Source organism: Panthera pardus, unplaced genomic scaffold (genome assembly GCF_024362965.1).
Source record: "Panthera pardus isolate Hobbes unplaced genomic scaffold, ASM2436296v1 HiC_scaffold_13, whole genome shotgun sequence".
Lineage (NCBI taxonomy): Eukaryota > Metazoa > Chordata > Mammalia > Carnivora > Felidae > Panthera > Panthera pardus.
In genome coordinates, this window is record NW_026526688.1 from 40,796,873 (window position 1) to 40,807,321 (window position 10,449).

Below are 10,449 nucleotides of genomic sequence, written 5' to 3' on the forward strand. Positions count from 1 at the left end.
CCACATTGGGTATAGAGATTACATAATAACAAAATCCTTAAAAAAAAAAAAAAAAGAGTTCTCAGTTGCTAAGCTCAAAATAACTTGGTTTTCAACTGAACATATATCTCTCTGGTAAGATCACATATATTTAGATTTTTAAAAATTTGTTGATGGCCCAGAAAGGGGCCTCCAGATTTTATCATATCCCACGATATTTATCATCTTAAGCCCCATTTTCCCTCCAGATAAGACATGTCCACTGCCTATGTCTGTTCTCTATCCTGCTCTAGAGAGACGTGAGCAAACTGTTTAAAAAAATATTTTCAGATGCAGCAAAAAAAATACTCCTTTTTCTTCCTGCTTTGGGGCTTAATGCTCTTTTAGCAGTGACTATAGGGTAATCAGGAAACACTGAGCAGCCTGAGTGCTTCACACAGTCCCCGGGCACCACCAACACAGGGGATATAAGCAACGTAACTCTCATCAGAGGCACCCAGAATCTTATTAAGGACATAAGACCCACGGAGACCCATCAAGTGATGAGTAATTAGGACCAGGCAATAAAAAAAATCTGTGCTAATTTGTTCTGCTGTGGAGGCAGTACACAGTACTAGTGATAAGGATAAATTTTCTAAGGGGTTTATTTTAAAATAAATTCTTCTTCCGAGGGTAAGTCAGAGATAACTATCTTCTTACGCAGTCTTTTTGTGTCATCAGATGAGAAAACTCTGCTCTCTCACCTGATAGCAGCCAGGCAAAGCAGTACTGAGCTCTTTTGAATGAGGAAAGAATTGTTCTCTGAACAATCTGGAAGCTGAGTCATAATAAGAGAAGCCAGCTTAACAGATAGGAAGGTAACAAAACAGACCACTCGGAATAAGAAGGATTTCCCTCGCACCCCAGAGAGTCAGCTGTGGTTCAGTGATTTCAGCAACTCTCATTATCTTTCCAAGTTTGTTTTACCCCAGCCCTGCAGAGAGAAGACTCTGCAAGTCAGGACTTGCTCCTTCAACAAACAAAAATTCTGCCAGAAAAGTTGGAAAACTCGTTAGTTGGAAGACATGAAGGAACGGCTTTTCTTCCAAGGGAGTTGGGAGATGGGGATGGGCTGATGGAGACTGAGGGTGAACAGGAGCATCAGCCAGGACCCCTCAGGGATCAGCGCTGAGCTAGCTGCAGAAGAAGAAAAAAGAAAACGTGGCTAACTTCCATCTCTGTGAATGAGATCTGGGCCAATAGTGAAACTTTAGAGAAGCAGACCCTGCGGGGCCACTGTGCCTCAAATCTTGCATGAAGCACTGAAAGCTGAGGATTTAGGGCACTGAGTCACCCTTTCTGGAGAAAGATAGCTTGAGGGAGGAAAACACTTTGCATGTTCCCCTCATTTTTACACACATATTTTTATTCCAGTAAATCAAACTAAAGAGGAAGGAGTAACTAAAGGACAGCTGCCCACCCCCTTGGCAATGATGGCAGGGAGACCGTGAATATGGTCTGGGTGTATGTGTTTCCTGGCAGATATGTTTCTTCTTTCACTTTTGTTCTGAGCTTTTACTCCATGGAAGCAGAGATTTTGTTCACTGCTACATTCCCAACTCCTGTACATGGTAGAGATGTGATTTAATGTAAATTTACTGGCTGGCTGACTGAAAGAATCAGCCAATGTAAAGATACTGTATACTTTAGTACTTGGTTATACATGGCATCTGGAGTCTGAGAGACACAGGTTCTTTTTTTTGTTTTTAATGTTTATTTTTGAGAGAGAGAGAGCACGTGTGAGATGGAGGAGGGGCAGAAAGAAGAAGACAGAGGATCCAAAGCGGGCTCCACAATGACAGCGGAGAGCCCGATATGAGGCTCTAACTCATGAACTGTGAGATCGTGACCTGAGCCGAAGTCAAGACACTTAACCGACTGAGCCACCTAGGTGCCCCTGAGAGACATAGGTTCTAATGGTAGCTCTGCATTTTCTTGGCTTTGAAGACTCAGGCAGTTTATTAAACCTCACTGCACCTCCGTTTTCTCATCTGTAAAATGGGGGCTGATAAAATTTACTCCCCATGGTTCTAAGGTATAAATGAGATTATACAAAGTGTCTAATATAGAGCTTGGTGCTTATTAAGCCCTCTGAGTAGTAGTTATTAATGCTATTATTTTTAAATGCAATAATCCCAAAGTCAGCTGAGGTCCCTGTGTTCTGTGGTTCAAAATGAAAGGGTTTCAAACCCCCCTCTGCCCCTTACAGTGAAAGCTTTCCAGTCCTTGCACCTTTCTCATCTCTCCATAAATTTGGTATAAGAGGTGGTGGTGTGTGATGGTGGGTGAGGTGGGTGGCATGTTTCTTAGTTAACCTCAGATTCTGAGCTCCTACTTTTGCAAAATTCTTAATCACCCTTTTAAAATAGGTCGTCAGGACGCCTGGGTGGCTCAGTCAGTTAAGTGTCTGACTTTGGCTCAGGTCATGATCTCATGGTTAGTGAATTCAAGCCCCGCATTAGGCTCTGCAAGGACAGTGTGGAGCTTGCTTTGGATTCTCTCTCCACTCCTTCCCCAGCTCTCAAAATAAATAAACTTTAACCTGGGTGGCTCAGTCAGTTAAGCATCCGACTTTGGTTCAGGTCATGATCTTGTGGTTCCTGGTTTCCAGCCGAGTGTTGGGCTTTGTGCGGATAGCTCAGAGGCTGGAGCCTGCTTCAGATTCTGTCTCCTTCTCTCTCTGCCCCTCTCCCACTTGCACTGTGTGTCTCTCTCTCAAAAATAAATAAACATTAAAAAAAAAATTTTTAATAAATAAATAAATAAATAAAAATAAAATAAGTCCTTCTCTCTACCGTAACTCCCTATTTCATCCCTACACCTCTAGTCTAGTCCTTCAGAGCACTACCAATCTTTTTTAGAGAGTTCAGCTTTTTTTTAATGTTTATTTTTGAGAGAGAGAAACAGACAGAGCATGAGCAGGGGAGGGTCAGAGAGAGAGGGAGACACAGAATCTGAAGCAGGCTCCAGGCTCTGAGCCGTCAGCACACAGCCCGATGCGGGACTCGAACCCACTAACTGTGAGATCATGACCTGAACCAAAGTCGTACTTTTAACCGACTGAGCCACCCAGGAGCCCCTAGAGAGTTCAGCTTTAGATGGAACATGTTACAAAAGAGATCTAATTGTAAAGACCAAAGTCATCATTGGACCCTTCCTTGCTTCTTTCTTTGCATCCAGTCTCTTCTGTGCTGAGGCAGCAGCCTTGGAGGGGGTTGGACCTCCTGCTGGGACAGGGCACCGGCTGCTACATTGCAGCTCAAGTTCCCAATATTGACATTGGCCAGGATGAGTCACAGGACAATAAGAAGAGCAAGTATTTGGTAATAAGAGGTTTACCCTGCCATCCAGATAGGTCATTCAGATAAAATTGTCTCTGGTACTAGCACTCTCTCTGAGCCATACTTCCCATCTGAATTCTTTTAGGTGGTTAAGAAGGAGGTAAAAGTTTTTCTTGAGTCTGCTGGGTCTTGATGGCCTTCAGCTGCAAATAATCCACAAGCCAAAGTGGCATACTTTGGGGTTACATATTCCGATCCCCTTCAAGGGCTGAGTAGACAGAGGCGAACTCTGATTGAGGCCATGGTGCCAGTGAGTGCCAGGCTAGCGCGTGCCTGCCATGGTGCTAGTTAGTTGCCATGTGAAGTAAGGGCCTACTCCAACTCAGCCTTCCTTGGAAGGACTGAGCACGTTAGCACAACTACAGAAATACTTAACACAATATTAGTTTACTGTTTACTGCCCACCTCCTGGTGGCAGCTTCCTGCCTGCCTATTCTGTCCCCCACATCACCTACTAGGGGCTACAATAACAACAACAACATCATCATCATCTTAATAGCAAACATTTATGACTGTGTGGTGGGTGCTCTATAATTCTTTCTGTATTGGAAGAATGTCATCAGGGGTGCCTGGGTGGCTCAGTCGGTTAAGCATCCAACTTCCGCTCAGGTCATGATCTCGTGGTCCGTGAGTTCGAGCCCCATGTCAGCCTCTGTGCTGACAGCTCGGAGCCCAGAGCCTGCTTCCGATTCCCTCTCTCTCTGCCCCTCCCCCGTTCATGCTCTGTCTCTCTCTGTCTCAAAAATAAATAAACGTTAAAAAAATAAAAAATAAAAAGAATGTCATCAGTTTCTGGATCATTTTGCCATCCTGGGCTTGTGGATCCTGTTCTTTGCCCAGGCATGGAAGTCAACCCTTTTCTTCAAATTCGTCTCAATGATCATTCACAGAAGGACTTGGTATTTCACAGATTTCACCAAAGGTCTGGCAAGATGGAAAGATGTACATCACAGTGCCACAACAATTTGAAATTAAACATCAGACAATTTCTCTTTAGAAGTTCCCATTTCCACCACCTGGATTTTAGCCCCTGCCAATTCTCCCCACCCCCAGCTTCCCGGACCTTCTGCTCTTGAACAAAGAACAGATCCCTCCTGGTTTTTCACGAAGAGCAAGCAGTTCTCCTCAGCCACAACCCCCAACCTCAGCGAGGTCCTGAATAGAAGCTTGCAACCAGGGGCTGTGAGATGCCCAGCACAGCCTCTGCCTTCCATTATGGTTCCCACTGCCTCTGGCTGCAGCCCAAAGCCTGCCCGGAGTTCCTGCTGATGCCACATCCACCAGCTCACAAGCTGCAGCTTCTTAGGCTGACATGACTCATTCTGGACCCTCTGCCACCCCTTGAAAGCCTCCCCTTGGCATGAGCAAGTTCTGAGCTCAACAGGTCATCTATGCTATGTCTAATTTCTTTCTGTGTCCCTGCCCAGCACTACTTTCTGTAAGAAAAAAGGGATCTGGGCGCCTTGGTGGCTCAGTTGGTTAGGCGTCCGACTTCGGCTCAGGTCATGATCTTGTGGTCGCGAGTTCGAGCCCCGCGTCAGGCTCTGTGCTGACCACCTGGAGCCTGTTTTGGATTCTGTGTCTCCCTCTCTCTGACCCTCCCCCCATTCATGCTCTGTTTCTCTCTGTCTGAAAAATAAATAAACATTTAAAAAAACAATTAAAAACAAAAAAGAAAAATGGGATCTGTAGTGACTTCCTAGGAATCATGCCTGCCCTTAGAAGACAGAAACGCCAAACTGAATCAATTCACACTGGTCCACTGGGCAGGTTGCAAAGTGGGCAAAAATGGCATGACTCCCAAGGACGATTCCTTGGGGAGAAAGAACTATAGACTCCTACTCATTTTATTATCAGAGGATGTCATATAATTTAAATACATGGACAATTTCTTTACTTCATTTTGGTCCTTTTAAAAAAATCAGGTTTATAAAGATGTAATTTACATATAATGAAATTTACCAATTTTAAGTGTACAACTTAATGGGTTACTTTACAATTGTATGTAGCCTAGTAACTATCATAAGAAACACCCTATGGAACATATCTATCACTCCATACTCCCTCACCATAAACCCCCTCCCCCAGCCCCTGGCAACCACTGATACAGTCACTGTAGTTTTACAGTTTGTTCCATTTTAATTTAACTTTTTAGTAACCATTTCTAGGGAACTGCTAAGCTGTGGCCAGACTACTGGGTTGGGCTAGATTTCTTATGCCGAAGAGTCAGAGGCCAAAGATGACCAAACAACTGACCCAGCAGGGAAGGGTTTCAGAATAACGCAAGGCTGAGCTAGCCTAGGCGGGAAGGACTGCTAATCACCGAGGCTGCCATGTTTATGCCAAGAATGAGGAACAGAGAGGAAAGGGAAAAGACAGTGCACAGTCTGGGTGGGGAAGAAGGCCACACAGCCAGCCGAGATGGGAACTTTAATTACAGGCCAAGGGCTGTGTTGCAATTCAACAGTCAGACCCAAATCCATCCAGCGCTCAGGCTGCCCTCAGCACTTCCCCTTGTCAGGGCTCTGTCCCACCTACCTGCCAGTCCCAACTTCTCCTTTCTGAGGGAGGCTGCGGGCCACTCAGGGCTGCCAAATCCCCAAATAGGTAAACTGTGTCTCGGGCCACTGGTCACCACCCCTTCCCAGCTCTGGTGTTGGGGGCTCTATCTCAGTGCATCCAGCTCCTTTCTCCTCTGGGCCTGTCTCCAAGTTCAGGCCCTTTTCTATGAGTGGGGCCCTTTGTTGGAGCATTTGATTTTTAGTTGGAAGAAGAAAAAGAAGGAAGTAAATTCATATGTATTGAACATCTTTTACCAGAAGCAGGAAAAATTCAAACAATAAGAAAGATGCAAAATGAAAAGTAAAAACTTCTCTCTCCAAGTCTTGATTCCTAGACTGTTCCCCAAGAGCTGACGTTGTCAAACATTTATTGTCTGTCCTTTGCAGGGGGGGAAGGGGGGAGATTGTTTAAAAGCAACATAACATAGGGGCGCCTGGGTGGCTCAGTCGGTTGAGCGGCCGACTTCGGCTCAGGTCATGATCTCACGGTCCGTGAATTCGAGCCCCGCGTCAGGCTCTGTGCTGATAGCTCAGAGCCTGGAGCCTGTTTCAGATTCTGTGTCTCCCTCTCTCTGACCCTCCCCTGTTCATGCTCTGTCTCTCTCTGTCTCAAAAATAAATAAGTGTTAAAAAAAATTTTTTTTTAAAAAAGCAACATAATATAGACTTGGCTTTGCACCTTCCTTTTATCGCCATATAATTCATCTTGGAGTGTTTTCCATGCCAGCATATATATTAACTTTGATATAATTTTAAACTTAAAGAAAACCTGCAAGAATAATAGAAAGAATTCATGACACAGATTCACCAATTATTTATACTTCACTCCTTTTACTGAATCTTTTTCTCTGTATCTATCTATCTATCTATCTATCTATCTACATATTATTTTTCCTGAACCATTTTCAAGTATGTTGGAGACATTGTACCCCTACCCCATAATTTCCTCAGTGTGTATTTGCTAAGAACAGGATTTTTCTTTTACATAACCACAGTTCAATTATTACAATTAGGAGACTTAACACTGATACAAAACTGATTCGTAGTGCGTACTTAAATTCTGTCAGTTGTTCCAGTAATAGTCTTTTTAACTGTTTTCCCTCAGTCCAGGATCCAGTCCAGGATCAAATACTGCATTTGATTTCCTATCCTTTACTGTCCTTTATTCTTTGTATTCTTTGTCTTTATTCTTTGTATTCCTTCATTTTAGCATTTTTTAAGGAGCACATGACAGTTATTTTGTAGAATATGGGTTCCTCTGACATGATGCTGGGTCTTTCTCAGAGTAGCATCTCAGGGGGCACACGATGTCATTGCATCGCACCCATTTCTGGTGCCCTTGACTTTGATCATTTGGTTAAGGCGAGGTCTGCCAGATTTTTACCCTTGTAAAGTTACTATTTTCCCTTTGTAATTAAGGTGATTTGTGGAAATGTCCAATTTTTCATCAAACTTTCGTCCATTCAATTCAGCATCCATGGATGGTTTTCTACCATCATTCTTATAGTTGGAATTCTACAGTAAAGAAGCTGATTTTTTTAGCTGGCATTGTACTATAAAAAAAAAGAGGTTTCCTTTCTCTGCCATTTATTTATTTATGTGTTTGTTTATATTAGTGTAAACTCATAAATTCTTATGTGATTCAATGAGTTATAATCCAATGCCATTATTTTTACTTATTTTGAGAATCACATTGTCCCAGCTGGTCAGTGAAAGCCACTTGAAATTTAAAGGTCCTTTTGGTACGTCCCCATCATTCTTTGAGCTCTTCCTTACATTCTGGTGCAACAGGATGTTTTAGGGTCATCTTACACTTTCTATGCGACAGCCCTGGAATCAGCCTTTTCTCCCAGGAGTCCTGGCTCCTTTTAGTGGAGAATGATGTTTGGAAACCAAAAGCAGGCAGCTAGCAGCTCATACATTTTCACCTAATTGATTTATCAGCTGGGTATTATTCTATGGTATGTATGTAACATGATTTATATAACTAGTCACCTTCAATGGACGTTTGGAGTGCTACCAGTTGTTTGCTGCTGTGAATATTCTTGCACATATATCTTGGCTTACATTTGGGAATATGTCTGTAGAGCAAATTTCTTTTTTTTTTTTTAATGTTTATTCATTTGTTTAGTGTTTATTTTTGAGAGAGAGATAGAGTGCCAGTAGGGGAGGGGCAGAGAGAGAGAGAGAGCTACAGAATCCAAAGCAGGCTCCAGGCTCTGAGCTTTCAGCACAGAGTCCGACACGCAGCTTGAACTCACGAACTGTGATATCATGACCTGGGCTGAAGTTGGATGTTTAACCTACTGAGCCACCCAGGCGCCCCAATGTTTATTTATTTTTGAGAGAGAGAGAGAGAGAGAGAGAGAGAGAGACAGAGTGTGAATGGGGGAGGGACAGCAAGAGAGGGAGACACAGAATCTGAAGCAGGTTCCAGGCTCTGAGCTGTCAGCACAGACCCCAACAAGGGGCTCGAACCCATGAACCGTGAGATCATGACCTGACCCGAAGTCAGAGGCTTAACTGACTGAGCCACCCAGGCACCCCTGTAGAGCAAATTTCTAGCAGTGAAGTGCTGGATCAAGTTTATACACTCAAAAATATGATATGTTTCCAATTTTTACTTAAAAATATTATAAAGTTATACTGTTTCACATATATTCCCAACAAGGGGGTATGGGAATGTCCATTAATCCAAATCTTACTAACTGTGAATACTATCAAAATTTTTAAATTTTGTCAATTTGACTTTGGTTTCTTATGTTTCAAGTGATGTTGAATGTCTTCCATTGGTTTATAGGTTATATGTATTTCATACCGCCTGGTCACATTTTTTCTCATAAGTATATATTTTCTTTATTCTTATTGATATATATGTCTTCCCTACAAACTGAGAAAATTAGCCTTTTGACAAAATTTTTCTCAACTTCTTTTCTGAAACTACTTAGTATGATTTTTTGTTGTGAAAAACTTTTAAACATTTGCTATAGCCAATTTCCTGATGTTCTGTGGTTTCTGGGCTTTATGTTCTGATTAGACAACACCTTCCTACTACAAAATTATAAATAAATCAAATTTTTTGTTTGTATTTTGTAGTTTCTTTCTTTCTTTCTTTTTTAGGGTTAACAATCCATTTTTTAAAGTTTATTTATTTATTTTGAAAGAGAGACAAGGGGAAGAGCGGAGAGAAAAGAAGAGAGCAAGACTTCCAGGCAGGCTCTTCACTGTCAAGCGTGGAGCCTGACGCAGGGCTCAAACTCACAAGCTGTGAGATCATGACCTGAGTCAGACGCTCAACTTACTGAGCCACCCAGGGGCCCTTGGGGTTAAGAATCCATTTAGAAGTTCTTTTGGTATGAAGAAGGGTTTCCGCACTATTTTTCTCCCCCAAGGAGCTAGCTTATTGTTCCAGCCATTTATTTAAAAATCCATCTTATTTCTCACTGCCCTGAAATGCTACCTTTATTATTTTCATTTGTTTTGAGTCTATTTCTGAACACTATTTTGTTTAGTTCAGTTCTCTCTTATTCTCCAGGGGGAAAAAAACTATTGCAATTATTGTAGCTTCATAATATGTTTTAATACATGGAAAGATAATATATGAAAGATAATAAGTGGAAAAGATAATACGTGGAAGATAATACATGAAAATATTTCTCCCGTCATTGCTAATGAGGAAATGGAACAGGGATGAAGCAGCTCACCCCAGACTACAGAGAAGTAGGAGAATGCCTGCATTCTCCCCACACCAACCTCTCCTTTCCTCTTCAGGACTTGTTTGGAATGCACTGCCTAACAGCAGGGCCTAGTAGGTTCTGATGTCTCACTAGGATTTCAGAGGAGTTGTCAGAGCTGCTCCCTGCACCCTGACTGTCCCCCCCAACAGTAAAAGTCTTGCAGTTAATCTTAGTCCCAGTTAATGGAGATATTCCTCACTCTATGTAACAGATGTTTATGAAAGGTTGTGTTAACCAATTTTTATAAAGTGAATCCTTTTTCATAGGAACCAGAAAGAGTCTCTGTTGAAGAGAACTCTTTAAAGATCTTCTCTTAGGGCAGAGTCTTTTTGCAATTCTAAAATTTGCTCCTTCATGGGCCGGGGCAGGGGTCTTCCAATCGGATAGGGGTTACCAAATGTGGGGTGACCCGATTGGGTGGAGGCTGGTGGCATGGACAGTGAAAGGATTGACCCAAAGCAGAACAAAGGAGATAGAAGTTTACTGAATACATTGCAAGAAGTGGCGGGCAGGACAGTGTGGGAGAGACTGTCTGTCATGAGGCAGTGATGGGGGTCTATAGTTGGAGGGGGATGGTGAGGAGGTATGGGAACATAAGGCATTTTCCTTTCTTGGTACCTGTGTCCGGGTGTAAGTAACCCATGGGTCAGCTAGGGCTTATGGATATTTTGAAGTGGGTCACCTCATGGGCCTGACTGTACTCAGCCAGGGGGTATGAGGTCACTGTGGGCCCTTCTATCTTAACTCAGATTTCCGTTGTTCAAGTTGGTTGCCTAAAAGTGGCCTCTACAC